Here is a 16,159-nt window from a genome sequence, read left to right as displayed (position 1 = left end):
CCCACCCACCCACCCACCCCTGCCAGAGAGTTCACAAGAACTGACAGGAAATGTGTGACAACCACTTGGCCTTGACCATCAGTAAAAAGACCAGAAGGAAAATGAAAAAGTAAGCAAGCTGAAGGATGAATGTTCCAACAACAGCTATAAGCTCTTAATACATTGATCTGGGGTGGAGCATCTAAGACCTGACAACTTGCCTTCCCCAAGTATCAGGTTTCCCACCCTGGAGCACTGCTGTACTGGCAGGGAGGCCCTTCTGCCAGAAGAGCATGAGCAGTGGAAAAAAGGACAGGCATTCTGCTCCATGAGGCCTATGGATAGTCAGAAACGGTAAGTGAACAGGTCTCTTCTGGCCGGGTAGGGTGTGCTTGGCCACTGTGCCCAGCAGACAACTGTGCTGGATCATGCCACATGTGTGTGCTGGGGCACCACTGTGCACACAGCATTGATGGAAGCAAAAGGAAGCCCCCGAATTCTAAGTCAAGGTTCCTTAATTAGCAGAAGGTAAATTCAAAACTTATCAAGTTATCAAGCAATGAATGTGCTGAAAACTGTTGGACAAAGACTCACAAATGTGCTCAAGGACATTTGCCACTAACCCTGTGATCACTAGCTCAGAGGAGCCCAGGAGGGGTGGTGGGAAGAGGTTCTCTCCAGCAAAATTTTGTGACCACCACCAGCATGTCCTGCCCACTTCACCATTTCTTCCTGGACCTGCAGAGATAGTTGGAACCTAGCTCCAGAATTTCATTCCTGGGTGTTTAGGAAGAAACATGCAGGTTCTATGATGAGATACTCGCATGGTGGTGAAAGGAGAGAGACTTTCTGTATATACCAAACACATGCATACACAAATACAATGTCCTCCCGTAGTGTCACTGAGCTGCTAGGTTGGCAGGGCATTTAGACTATCTTGCATCGTGGAACCTCATGGACTTCATGAATGATTGTACGGGATATGGGTGGGTGTCTCTTTCAACACATTCTTAATTCATTTCTGATGATGGACAGAGCCACTTTCTCCCACCTCTCCTTTATCTCACCAGCGCACAGAGTGATGACTGTCATCTCAGACTCTGTACAAAATGATTATTTTAGTTTCCATTCACATATTTGTCTGACTTTTTTGTAAATAACAACAATAATAATGTAGTTAATTCGCCTACCTCCAGGCCTGAAAAATGCTGAGATTCCAGGCCTGTGCTTGAATTGCTCACAGGTCTCATTTGGACAGGGAGGAGGGTGGGTGAGTGCAACACACTAAATGTGTGACTCAGTCTCTTTGCATCAACTCTTTGCAACAAGAGATGAAAGCTTTATTTTACAAAACACTTTCACACCTATTCACTCATCTGTGCATTATTTTTCACATGCCTAGAGTGTAAGCAGGGATATGTCATGGGGAAAGGAATTTCCTCTCCTAGGCACTTAGACCTGGGTCTAAGTCTTAACTCTGCAAATTATAGCTTTAATACAGACCATAATGGCTGTTATTGAAGCTTTCCTGTCTCTAAAGTGGAAATTATAATGCTAATCTTGCCAGAGTGCAAAAGTCTAATGCAAAAAAAGTATATAACACTGGCCAGCATCCAGCCATAGTCCATGCTCTCATTGCAGATTCTGTGGTCCTTGTTTTTTTTTTTTTTAGGGAGGTATAGTGCCAGATGCTGGGAGCACAGGGGTGGACAGGACAATCTCTATTCTTGGAATGCTTGCTGTCTACTGAGGGAAACACATAAGCCAGAATAATTACAATGCCCTGTGTGCCACAATAGAAGTATGGAGGAAATACTGCAGAGAGAGAGAATCTTTCAGTTGACTTTTCTTGAGACCTGATTAATAACTAGTGTGTTTGTCATTCATTGAACACTTGGTGCATGTCTTACACTGTGCAAAGAGTTTTTCACACACTTACAAGCACTCTGGGAGGTAAGTGTTGAAATTATCCCCCTTTCACAGAGGAGATCAAGAGAGATGAACTGGCACACAGTGAGTGTGGTGGAGTCTAAGTTCAAACCTTTGTCTGTCTGACTGTAAAGCACTCAGCTACAGAAAGAATGATACTTGAGGCAGCCATAACGGAGCAATCAAGTTCATCAGGAAAATAAATAGGGAAGAGGTAATGCCAGTAGAGAGCACAGCATAGGCAGTTAACACAATCTTCACACACACTGAGAGGGAGTTGTGACAGAAATCTTATTACTGAGTATATGTCTGTTAAATGGACACATGACCTTCCTCTGGCAAACTGACCCATGCCTGGACCATGATGCACATTCCTTGTTACATGCCCCCAACCTGGAGATTATCTCTGCGTTTCTGTCTTTGCCTCCACACCAGACTCTAGACTTTGTACTTAGTGCAGACACAGCCCATGTAGGTTCAGAAAACGGCCACTGAACAGAGTAGGGCCAATGTTTTGAGACTAAAATCTGGTTTTCTAGTTACCCACAGGGGTTTCTGGTACAGAATCAAATAACATGAGAGTACTGGCGGGTGCTGTGCATAATTCTTGCTGCTTTGTGATCAGTAAGAACTCCTTGACCAACCCCAGTTCTCTTTCTTTTGCAAACAGGGTATAAGTTGTGGTATCTCCCAGGGAATGAAGATCAAGCTGGGTTCCTTGGGGAAGCCCATCCCACCGTACAACATCCAGGTCTGGTTCTAGAGTCATTGGCAGGGAACAGGTAGGGCTCAGCTGGGGTTGGATCATTAAACGACACCAGGTGGCAAAACCAGCCATGCTTGTCCCCATCATTCTTCCTCCTCTCTCCCATTTTTCCTCTGATTTCTTATGGAGGCTATAGTTGAAGATTGCATTATCAGTATTACCGTAGGCACACAGGCAGCTCACCCTGGCAGCCTGAGGCATCACACATAGTGGATGGGGAAGTATACCTAGAGGTCGCACTGGCAGCTCTCCCTACAGGCACTCTTTGTTTTTCTTGATCAGTGTTTTCTAGCTTCAAGACACGTTGGTAATGCTTATCTACCCATGAACCATAGAACCTTGACTCAGGTTTCACATTTGCAGATTTCAAAGACTTTTGACAATTTTATTCTATTTTCTGAAAAGTTCCTTTATCCCTGTACCTATTTATCCCCAGTTATCCTCAGTGGCACCCCATCAATGAGCCAGGTAATGCTTGGGTGGGGAAGAAGGGCTGGAGAATCCTGCAGGGTGGAATTCACAGGCCTCTTGCTCCAGATCATCGATGACAAAGGCAACATCCTGCCACCAAACACTGAAGGAAACATTGGCATCAGGATCAAGCCTCCCAGGCCAATAGGCCTGTTCCTGTGCTATGAGGTAATGGCCCCCATCCTGTCCCCAATAATCCCTAAAGGAAACTGCGTAGTGAGAGTTCTTCAGACCTTTCTTTATCACCCAATTCAATGAAGCCTGCTTTTATTAAACTGAATGCTCAAAGAAAATTCACACATCTTTTCCTGTTTTAACCCATAAGAGACTGTAGGATGACAGAAGGGGTAGAAAAAAGTTTGGCTTCCTAAATATCAGACTTGGGTTCCAGTGATTTCCTGATTATATGAACTTTGACACCATTCAAATAACACCATCCCACATACGAACAATTAACTGAGGGGGTGGGGGGGACAAATCACTTGATCTATCTGAGCCTCCATGGAGCTCTATATTCCCTAGTTTATAGAGGGAAAACAGCATGGTGAAATTGTTCTGTGTTGTCTCCTCATCAAATAAATGGTAGGTCTGGAATCCAGTATCTTGGGACCAAAACCCCAAAGGAGGAATCCAGAGATTAGAGAAAACTGGGATGGACCATGAAGAAGCCTGCTGAAATTCTTGATCGAACAAACCATAGCCCTCCCAGGATAGTAATGACCACATAGAAGAAAATTTTATCTTCCGATATTGGCCATGGATGGGTGACCAGATCCTAAAATTGATCGCCAAATTGATTTCCTTTCTCCAAAGATGTTTCATTGGAGGCTGTCCCAGTGTCACTGCTTTCCTCACATTGTGGTCTCAGGGGGGCTCAGCTGGGGTTGAACATTGTGTGATACAGAGGCACCCAGCATACAGGCTTTAGCATTAATTCTCAGTGCACAATGTCAAGGTTGGATAAAAGAACAATTAAACATGGATATGTACGCGCAGGTATCTTGGGAACCACAGTTATGTATTGACATTTTAGAATCATTTGAGGATATTTAAAAACATTGGTGCTTCAGTCTAACCACAGAAAGCCAGGTTAAACTGAAATAGATGCTTCAAAAGAATGGTTCTTCTATTCTTTCTTTCTTTTTTTTTTTTTGATTAAGCATGACATGTTTTTATTTTCCAAAGGTATCCTCACGTAAATTCACACTTACGTCTGCATATTTCACAGATTCTCATTGTAATCAAATGTGTATTTATTTATCTGGTCAGAGTCTCACTTTGTCATTCAGCTGGCCTGCAGTGGCACAATTACGGTTCACTGCAGCCTTTGACTTCCTGGGGTCAGGTGATCTTTCCTCCTCAACCTCCTGAGTAGCTGGGACTACAGGTGAACACCAGGACACCCAGCTAATCTTTTTAATTTTTGTAGAGACAAAGTCATGCTATATTGTCCAGGTTGTTCTTGAGCTTCTTGGCTTAAGCAATCCTCCTGCCTTGGCCTTAAAGGTGCTGGGATCATAGGCGTGAGCCACTGTGCTGAGGCTTCAATGAAATAGAGGACTTTTTTTCTTTTTCATTGAGGTAAAATATAACAAAAAATGTTCTCTTTTCACCATTTTTGAGTGTACAGTTCGGTGGCATCAAGTAAATTCACAATGGTGTACACACATCACACTTACCCAACTCCAAAGTTTTCATCATCCTAAACAAAAAGGGTACTCATTAAACAATAGCATCCCAATCCTTCTTCCCCCAGCATCTGGTAATCTCTAATATACTTTTCATTCTGGAAAGACTGACCATGAGAGTGTGTCAGGTGAACGATAGCAAAACATAGTGCACTGAGTAAGATAGCAGTTCAAGTGCTTCAGAAATGAGGGTGAAACATCACAGTGCCTATTGGTGCAGTGTTTCCTAAATGTCGGTGATTGGTGTCCACATCTATTGTTTTTTGCTATATCTGTACACCATCTATATAATTTCTTACTTATATTTTTGTTTAAATCAACTCATTATTACCTTAAGACAATTGTTTCGATAAAAAAGTTGATCTTGTGTCACAAATGACAAAACAATGCAATTATAACCATAACTATATATTTTAAAATAGCAATTATGTTAAATTCTATTTAAATCATTTTCCTGTTTAAAGCTCATATCTTGAAGCTTGTCTTCATTTTGGTACTTCCAGAGATTTAAAAACCTGTCAGAATTAAACCAAGATTCTTTCTTGATATAATTACAACAACTGGAAGTTAAGCAAAAAAAAAAAAAAAAGAAGAAGACTTAATTAAATATTTTTAAACATTGTAATTCAATGTTTTTTTTCCAGGTACCTCCTAAAATCATTTCATATTGCCCAAGAGGGATTGCTTAGAGGTCTATAAATAGGCTTTGAAGCAAAAAGTTAAATTTAAATACCAACCCTCTCAATGACCAGCTGAGTGAATTTGAGCAAGTTCCTATGCCTCTCTGAGCATGTTTTTTTCTTTTTTAAAAAAGGGTTACAATAAATGTCAGCATCACACAGGAATGTTTACACAAATACACATAGCAGCTTTACTCATAATAGTCAAACACTGGAGACATCCCAGATGCCCATCAATGGTGAATGGCTAAGCAAAAACCGAGATACATTCATAGCATGAAATACTGTTCAGTGATTTTAAAAAAGTATCAAACTATTGATTAACACAACAATCTGAGTGAGTTTCTAAAAATTAAGCAAAGGAAAAAAAAATCCCCAACAGTTACATACTGTTTGATTCCGATTTCATTTATATAGCATTCTAGAACCAACAAAATTATTAATTAAAGGACTTATGAGTTGTTATCAAGGGGTTAAGGATATGGAGAGAGAAGGAAAGGGAACAAGAGGGAGGTAGATGTGGCTATAAAAGAACAAAATCAGAGATTCTTTGATGATGGAACTTTTTAAAATTGTATTTTTATAGAGATGTGGGGTACAGGTAAGTATTAATTACATATGTAGGGCTGCATGCAGGTGAAGTTTGGGCCTCCAACTGGCCCTCACAAAAGGACCAGGTACCCTTTGTGTTGTTATATGCCCCCACTTCCCCTGAGAGCACCCAGCAACTGCTGATCCCTCCCTTGTGCTCATGTGATTAATGTTTAAGACAATGGGACTGTTTTGTGTCTTGGCTACAGTGGTGAATACCCAAACCTGCATAGAGATAGAACTGCGTAAAATTAAACACAAACACACACACACACACACACACACACACACGGGAAACAGGAAATCCAAGTAAGATTAGTAGATAGTATCAATCTCAATATCCCAGTTGTGATATTGAAGTATAGTTTTACATGCTGTTATCACTATGGAAATCTAGTAAATGGTATACAGGATCACTCTTTATTATTTTGTATATTTTGTTATAACTGCATGTCAATCTACAATTATCACAAGGAGAAATATTTACTTAAGAAAAATACCAGCCTCATAGGCTTTCTGTGAGGATCAAATGAAATATGGTTTGGGGAAGAAAACTATTCAGCAAATGTTTGTTGGTTCCTCTTATCTGTCCAGACACTGTGTGAACACTGAGCTTGTAGAAGTGAATAAAATAAACAAGGTTCATGCTATAATAGAAATTTTATCCTAGTGGACTGCATCACAAAAATCAATTGTAATTTTAAAAATTCTCATTGAAAGTGTTTAATAACATCTGGTAATTGAGCAGCAGCAGGCATAGTGTGCTTACATGGAGAAAACATAGACTCAGGCAGAGCCAGAGCCAGAACCCAGACTCAGATCTGAACCCGAGGCTGTGGCTCTTCATTCCTCAACTCACTGCCTTCCACAAAGGAGCTCTGTCCTGTTTGCAGGATAACCCAGAGAAGACAGCCAAAGTGGAATGTTGGGACTTTTACAACACTGGGGACCGAGCAAACATGGATGACAAGGGCTACATCTGGTTCCTGGGGAGGGCGATATGTCATCAATGCCTCTGGGTAGGTGTGGTTGACCCTAAGGTGTTGTCATCACCCTCACATGCCTCTTGGAGATTTGCTTGCCCTCACATTCCTTCATGCATTGATGATGGGACCCTCAGCCAAATTCTGAATAGAACCTGTCTATGTGGCCCTGAACTCATGTATCTGTGGACATCCTGCAATCCCTAAATCTAGAAGAATCAGACAAAATGAAATTCAAGAGCATCTGAAAGAGAATCCATAATAGAACATTATGCAATTTTAAAAAGGTGGAGGATCGATTGGAATGGGAGACTTTGTTTTAGTCCCCGGGTTGGGGAAGCTTATGACATGTTTCTGCTGCAATAACACAGCACAAGATGTCACAAGAGAAAAAAACAATAATAATAGTTCGCCTTTATGGGATATTTACTAAGTGAAAACACTCTCCTTAGTGCTTTATATAACCCACCACTCAAAGCTAGAAAGGAGATAAAATTATTATCCCTGTTCTACTGATGAGGAAACAGGGTCGATGACCAGTGAAGAAATTTGCCTGAAGTCTCAGACAGTACAGGGCGGGATTTAGATTTAAAGTGAGTTTGTTGGGCTCCGAGTCCTTGTCCCTCACCACTATGTGATTTTTTTTATTTTTTGAGTTGAAGTCTTACTCTGTCACCCAACTGGAGTGCAGTGGCCGCTCCCGGCCACTGCAGCCTCAAACTGCTGGGCTCCAGCGATCCTTCCGCCTCGGCCTTCCAAGTAGCCGGAACGACAGGCGTGCACTACCATGCCTGGCTGATTTTTTTTATTGTAGAGATGGGGTCTCGCTGGTCAGGCGGGTCTCAAACCCGCAGGCTCAGGCAATCCGCTCACCTCAATCTCCCAAAGGTGTGGGATTACAGGCTGAGCCAAATCACCAAACCACCCTCAGCTTAACTTGGATACACAGACCCCCACTGCAAGCACACACACTGCCACCTCCAGAAGAACACACTATTCTGTTACACCAAATTTTGTACACTAAAATGTCACTTTATCTTGATTATTTCAGAAGGTTTTTAAAACGCTCAAAACATGCTGAAATACTAGAAATCTGTTGCGAGTGTTTTAAATGCTCTTAGCACAAAACAGAAAGGGGATAATTATGTGAGATGATGAATATGTTCATTTACCTGGCTGTAGTCATCTTACTATGAATATAGATATCAAAACATCTCTTTGTAAACCTTAATTATATACCACAAAAGCAAACAAATCAAATAAACTAGAACCCGTTGATATCATGGAGACTAGGATGTAGAATTTGCACGAATGTTTAAGACAAAGTTTGAGGCTTTCAAGAGATTTCATGCTGGGGGAAGTGGCTTGGGCCAAGCACCTAGAGCTCTGGGAGGACAAAGTATTTGCTCCCTCCCTCAGCAGAGGCAGTGAGGTGAGAAGCCCTGGGGAGCAGAGCCTTGTATATATTAGCATTGAACGTTCAGGTGTTCACTTTTTGGGCCCAGGATGCAGGCAGGCTACTGGTCTTTGGCTCCCTATGACCTTTACCCTCTGTGCCAAGGAAAGATGTGACCTCCAGAATAGGAGAATTGAGGACTTGATTCACTCCAACCCTCAGATCTTCCCCAGATCAATTAACTCTCCAGGTACCACATCGGGCCCATGGAGGTGGAGAGTGCTTTGGCAGAGCACCCAGCGGTGGCAGAGTCAGCCGTGGTGGGCAGCCCGGACCCGATTCAAGGGGAGGTGAGGAGAACACAATTCATCATTTCTATGTGTGGGCACTGGGAAGGCAGCCACCAGGGAAACTTCCAGGCCTTATCTACCAGTCTGGGACCTAGGGTGGAGGAAAAGTATAGAGTGCAATTTGCTGTTACTTTATGTGGTCACCAGGGGGCACAGTGGCTTCTGTGTGGCTTTGAAAATGAGGATGATAAATAAGGATGACAGCTAATATTAGGTGAGCACTTCCTATGTGCCAAATCATTAAACGTTCACAAAACCCACTAACCCAAGTGCTCACACTCCTTTTATAGATGATGAAAGAAAAGCATAAGAGGGTTAATAACTTGCTCACTTGACACAACTATTAGGGGTGGAGGCAGAATAGGAATCTCAGTAATGTGGCACCAGAACATGCATTTCTTTATTCATTAAGGGTTTATTCATCACTGACTATGTATGAGACCTTGTGCAATTTAATGGTGATAAAATTACTAACATAAAGATAATGAATTAGCACCAATGATTAAATGCTCATTGAATTCCAGGCACAGCATTTTATATACAATAATAATAGACATGTTAGTGATAATGATGATGAGAGGGACAATAATAAATTTAAATGAGCCAGATTTTTTATATGTATTATTTCATGGTAAATGTATAGAATGAGTAATGAACTTTTTTTTTTTTTGAGTCAGAGTCTTACTCTGTAGCCCAGGCTGGAAGGCAGTGGCACACTGCTCAAGGCCACCCCAGCCTCAACCTGCTAGGCTCAGGAGATCCTTCTGCCTCAGCCTTCCAAGTAGCTGGAACTGCAGGCACACACCACCATGCCTGGCTAATTTTTTTATTTATTGTAGAGATGAGGTTTCGCCAAGTTGCCCAGCTTGGCACGAACCCGTGAGCTCAGACAATCCTCTCACCTCAGTCTCCCAAAGTGCTACCATCATAGGCATGAACCATCACGCCCAGCCGAATGAACTTTTTTATCCCCATTTCACAGAGAAGGAATCTGAGGTTAAGAGGGTGTCAAGTAGACTTTCAAGACTTGTAGTGGAAACTGGAAATATGGGGATTTGAATCAGACCCTCTTCTGAAGGCTTCAAGGTCCTTACTACTATAGGCTCAACCATCACCTTGTTTTTTTACTCACTGAATACACATTGACTTTTTAAGCTACATTCTGTTGGCACTCACCCTGAGCCTGTGCTCCTGTTCTGCAGGTGGTGAAGGCATTTGTTGTCCTGGCCCCAAAAACAGGGTTCTCACCAAGGAGCTGCAGCAACACATGAAGTTGGTGACAGCCCCGTACAAGTACCCAAGGAAGGTGAGCAGGGCACATGGATGGGGTCTGCTGCCCCTGACGGGTTCCCAGTGTTTGACAGCCCAACATCTCATAGGGGTGCCGTGCAGGAGAAGGTCAAACAACCAATAGCACTGACTCCTTACTCTGCAGCAGAACAGGTCTGGATCAGGAATGGGATGGAGTTGAGTTATTTGGATAGAAACTACTGTACTGAGTCAGAAACCCAAAAGGCATCATTGCTGGCATGTTCACCTCAAGAAAAAAAATTAGAGAAATGCCTAAAATCACCAAAAAAGATTATTTATTTATAATCCTGTAACATTTGAAAAGAAATCCACATCATCAGCTTCTAAACTATTTTAGACATGATTTATAGAAAGAAATAGATTCTGTTTAGCACTCAATACACATATACATACATATAACAAAGTTGACAGAATGGTATTTATTCTTTATAGACACAATACATTCTGTTATATTTGTTTTACTTTGTTTTAAAAGGTGTATGCTATCTACAAAACTGGTGAAAAATAGAGAAATAAATCATTCATGAAATTAAATATTACTTTGTAATTTAAAAGGATGGTACAGATTATATGTATGTTTGACATACAAATATCCCAACACATTAAGAATAAAGGCTATGAGAGAATATACATAGCATTGTCTGAATATTTACAACCAATACATGTTATGAAGCTAATGACTAACATTGATTGAGCACTTGCTGTGTATGTCAGGCCGCAGACTCAGAGCTCTACATGCACTGTTATTTCATTTAATCCTTCCCACAACCATAGACAGTATAGCCAACCCATTTTACGAACACAAAACTGAGGCTCAGAAACTCAAAGTCAAATGCCTGAGATTGCAGCCAATAAGAGGCGGAGCTGGAACTCAAACCCACGCATAAAGTTCCTGTTCTGACAGTAGGCCAGACTCCTCCCAGAGCATGGGCTAGATGGTGCCTGCCCTTTAGGATGGGCTAGATGTCACTGTAGGAAACAAACAGCCCTGAGCAATGGAGGTATTCAACGATACCTTTCTTGCTCATGCTACACACACAAGCACCATGACTATCTTGGGACCCGTGTTCCACATCCCCTCATCCTGACACCTGGATAAAGGAGCAGCCCCCATGGAGATACCTGCCAGGTGTTGTAAGAGATAGAGAAGACAGTAACCATCTCAATGGCTCAAACTATTCTATCTAGAGAGGACATGCTTCACTTCCACTCACATCTCATGGGTAAGAGCAAGTTACATGACGACATCCAACTTTAGAGAGTGAGGAGGGGAATCTGGATACTCATTGGACCCCATTAAGGCCACTATATGTTGGCATCTTGTGGGAGGACTGTGGGGGGGGATGAGAGGAATGTGGTATTGGTAAGTCAGCTTTGATTTGCTTTATACTCAACTAGGTGGAGTTTGTCCCAGAGCTGTCCAAAACCATCACTGGCAAGATTAGACATCAGAACTTCAGAAAAAGGAGTTTGGTCAGGTGTAATCAACAATAAACTCAGAATCAGCTGTGTCCATTGTGCAAACCCCTGGACATCTCAGTTTCCCCAGTCTGCAGTGGAGGTTGAAGGTTGACTTGCAAGAGTATCAGGAAGAACAAAATTCCAATGCTTTTGATTTTTTAAATTAAATTCAGCTACCATCCCTTTTCCAAGTCCTCTGTTCCTTTAGTATTGCCCAAGTGAGCACTCAGATTGGGGATGCAAGTAATTAAACACTACCATGAAGGACCCCTTGTGTTGTATATTTATTCTGTGAATGCACCTATGCTAAATGCCCTCCCTCTGTAACTCTTCCTAATTCCCAGTCTGAGATAACCTGGACCACATTCTCCCTCCTGACCCAAGCATCCCAGGTTAGCCCTGAGTACCCTCAATAGCCAGGACACAGGGGTTCTGGAGGGATGGTCTTTGTTACTCCAGGCACCTGCCCCTGCCCAAGGGGAGAACATAGGGGTGGGGTAGGAGACTTGTCCAGGACTGTCAGTCCTGGCTTGGTGATTGCACTTACATGCCAGACCATCCTGCTTTTATGATCCTCAATGATGTTGTTGCTGATGCTTCTATGCCTAAGCCTTGCATGGGTGAGAGGGACCCACCTCTGGGGACCCAGATGATCTCCAGTCCTTCCCGGGGCTTACCTACATCCCAGGCTTCTCGCAGAGGCACCCACAGATGATACCTTCCCAGAGACCTAGCTGCTCTCTCCCCAGCCCTTCTGAAAGGCCCCCACTCACACACCCACCCAGGTCCCAGGAATCCCCAGCATAGAATCCTCAACAGACAACACCCTTTTTTAGCAAACCTCCATGCAGGGACCTGGAGCTCTCCCCAGCCCCCTGGCCTGGAGTTGTGTGAACTGGATCTTCACTCCATTGGTGTCTGAGATGGAATTACCAGGAGCCACCAAGGCTGAGAGCAGCTGGGGCAGTGCAGCATGGGAGTGGGAGACGCACACATTGTCTCCTTCCCACCCACCCCTAGAGGTCACCATTGGAAAGGTCCCACTGGTATTTGCCCAGAACACAGAACTTTTCGAAAAATTATCCATGTGGGAAAAGAAGGTATCATTGTCCTTTTTAAGTGTACCTTTTTCATGGTTTCACTTGAAATTACTACCACCACCCTTAGTTCAATTATCTTGCTATCTCTTCTTGTTTCAGTGCCTTATTTCATGTGTTTTATAAACTGTCCACATTCAAAGCAAGCTTCATATATGTAACGTATGGATTTCTTTATTTGCATAAGAAGACACACCCATTATGATAGGTTTATCAAACACTACACAAAAGTACCTAGTAGGAATCAGATACATAACTGGGAAGGGGTGAATATTTGAGAGGTTTGAGTGTGAGTGGCAGAGGTTGGGGCAAGAGAACGAAGCTGCCTCAAGAATCCAGGAACCGTCAGACTGGGCACAGCAAACAGGTGCTGTGCACTGTGAACAGAAACATCATCCTGCTTCTTTTTAGTTACCTTTCATCAGTCTGCCAAGAAAGGCTGCTACCCACAGAAAAGGGAGAAATGAGCAGAGTGGGGAGGTTTTGAAAGAGATAGAAACACAAAAGGCTACATGCAGAAGAATGAACCAGGACCTCTACCGGCCACCATGCACAAAAATCAACTCAAAATGGGTCAAAGACCTAAACATAAAACCTCAAACTATAGGAATCCTAGAAGAAATGCAGGAAACATCCTTATGCATATTCTTCTGCAAACCTGGCACACAGCAGGAGATGGGGCACCCGGATTCAAAAGCATGCTGTCAGTTTCTGGTCTCTATGTGTTCAAGAAGACCTTTGCTGGGTGCAGGGTATTTCCCCTGTCCAAAAGTGTTTGAGGTGTCTCTATCAGCGGCTGGGTCCCTACTCTCTTCCTTGCTCAACACAAGAGGCGTCGGTCTGCTGCTCCACGGTGGCCATCTTGGCTCCCCCTCCATCTCTACAATTCTGACAGGTTGTACATATCAATGAGTATTTCCGCCAACAATTCCCTAGATGCCGGATGCTGTCCCGGTGTTCAAGGCTGGTCTTCCCTGCCTGGGCATAATCACCTCTGAATGGCATAGCTCCAGGGACTCTTATCTCCCAAGAACTGGCTCTGGTGGCAGACTTGGTGCTCCTAGACCACAAGATGTGGGACTGAATGGCCTGGCCAATGAGCTGGTGCTGGGTAGCTCCAGGACTGGCTTAGGAATAATGTCATTAAATGGCATGAGAGTATATCTCAGCTTGAACCACCTCATTATTTTCTGAAAATGAAAATTTCCCCTATGCCATATGTGCTGCCTTATCATGTAGTGAGTTCTCTTCCACTGCAGGGTTTCTTGTTTCCATTGTCCTAGTTGACTTCCAAGTTGTTGATTTCTTCTAGGGATGAAACCAACCAAAGATTAAGCTTCTTGGGCAGAAGCAGACCTGATACATGTAGTTTAGTTTTCCTGGGTGATGATGTGTCCTAGTTGCTGGCTCCCAACTCTTCTCAAATTCCCAGACACCTACTCCAGTTGCAGGCATCTAATAGCCGCTCTCTTCAGGTGGCATCCAAAACTTTGCTTTCAGGTATCCAACAACCATCAAGCGATTATGAGTGCTGGGTATTGTCCTATGCCTTGAGCTACGACTTTAAAAAGAAGTTTTCTTCCCCACAGAACTCAAACCTAGGGCGCTGCTGGTGCTGGTGTTGCTGTGAGAGGGGCGCGCCCAGCACCAGCGCTACAGCTTTCCGCGGGATGAGCTGATGCCACCAGAGTCGGCCTACTGGCACGCGCTAAACCACTACAGCGGCGAGCACCGGGCCAAGAGCGTGGGCTACCTGGAGATCTTCTGTCACCGCAACAGCAGCGCGGTGCCCTCGTCCCAGCCGATCGCCCGCTTCGCCGCCTACCTGGAGCGGCGCCTCTCTGGGGCCAGCTGCGCCATGCACATGCCTCAATTCCTGCAGGCACGCCCGCCAGCCTTCCGCCAGGCCCAGCCCAGCCCGAGGTGCTGGCGGACTTCCAGCGCCGCGATCCCTACGAAGATGTTTGCTTGCCCATGTCTACCATTCAGCAAATGCTTTTTCAAAAGGCAGCTGATATCATTTCTAAAAAGAGATTAAGGAGACTGCATACGTTCTGTGTATTTCAGAGATCAGGCAGAGATGTGGGAAGAATTAATATACAAAATTTGGTGATCCTCTTCACTGACTCGCTCTTGAATTTTTTCATAAATATGGAGTAGTCACTCAATGTCATTCGTTTCTTCCACGTGTATATTCCCTCTAATTTCTTTGTGCTTTGGTTGTCCTCTAGCAAATTCTGATACTTTTCTTTATAATTTGTCGAGTTTATAGATGGTCCTGTTAGGACATTGAATGCATGGAAGATACTTAGTGTCTTTCACTTAAGATACTGGAAGATCAAGATACTTGAAGTAAGGCCCTGACATTATATTCTTAGTGGTGAATTATTTGATTAATCTCCGCCACCCACTCACACTTGTTGTCAGTTTGTAAATTTAAATGCTCTTAGGAAAATAAATTCCAAAAAATACAATTTTATTATAAGATATGCACTGGCGGTTCTCAGGACAGTGTAGGAAAGTATTTTGGATTAGAATTAGTATTCAATTTTCAAGCTAAGCTTTATTCTACCTCAGAGTATTTTCACCTGCTGAAATCCCGATGTGACTTCAGAAATCTAAGCAAAGAATGATTTGACTGTGTGTACTTTCAGTTGGAAATTATTCCGAGGATTAACTTGTGTTAGTAGTGGATCATGGTGACCAAGAGCTAAGAATTTAGATGCAAGTCAACATAGATTCAAATGCTCTTTCTATCTGTGTGGGGTTGGACATGTAGCTTAAATCCTTGATTGTAAGTATCTTCAGTAGTAAAATAATGGTAATAATAGGACCACCCAAATAAGGTTATATGTTATGTGACTTGATACATGTAACAGGCTTACAACAGTGCCTGAAATAAAATAAACATTCAATGAATTTGAGTTCATATTATTTAGTCACAAAAGCTTTCCAAGTCGTAATATTTTCATCTCTATCATGAAAAGAAAAATATCTATTTGAGGCCTAATATATGTATAAGTGCTGTTTTGCTTGTAAATTATTTCAGGCAAGAGATACTTAAGGAGTAATCATTATTCTCTTTTCTTATTCTACTGTCCTTTTAAGTAATAGTAATAAGAATAAGAATACTCTTACTATATGCCAGACACTGTTCTATGAAATCTACATATAGTCTCTCTTAATTTTCACAACAATTCTATGAGGTAGGCACTGTTTTCATTTTCAGAGAAGAAAATAAAAGCAGAACATTGCAATAACTTTGTCAATAACTGTATGATCTAATGATTGGTAGAACAAGGACTCCAATTCTATCCGTCTGGCTCCAAAATCTCTTTTGAAAAATTGTAACAGCTGCCTTTTGAAAAGCATTTGCCATATGGTGGACATTGGCAAGTGTCTTCCAAACATTATTTAAAGTCACTCCTTCCACAGGACATATTTATGCAATACTTTG

At 42.6% G+C, this 16,159-nt stretch overlaps 1 pseudogene; it reads left to right on the top strand.

The window, feature by feature from the left end:
* LOC103253272 overlaps window positions 1-14,740 on the top strand; it is a 28,479-nt pseudogene extending 13,739 nt beyond the window's left edge.
* The last annotated feature ends 1,419 nt before the right edge of the window (window positions 14,741-16,159 follow it).

This window comes from Carlito syrichta, unplaced genomic scaffold (genome assembly GCF_000164805.1).
Source record: "Carlito syrichta isolate Samal-C Ts95f unplaced genomic scaffold, Tarsius_syrichta-2.0.1 Scaffold216232, whole genome shotgun sequence".
Lineage (NCBI taxonomy): Eukaryota > Metazoa > Chordata > Mammalia > Primates > Tarsiidae > Carlito > Carlito syrichta.
This window is presented reverse-complemented; position numbering and strand designations above follow the sequence as displayed.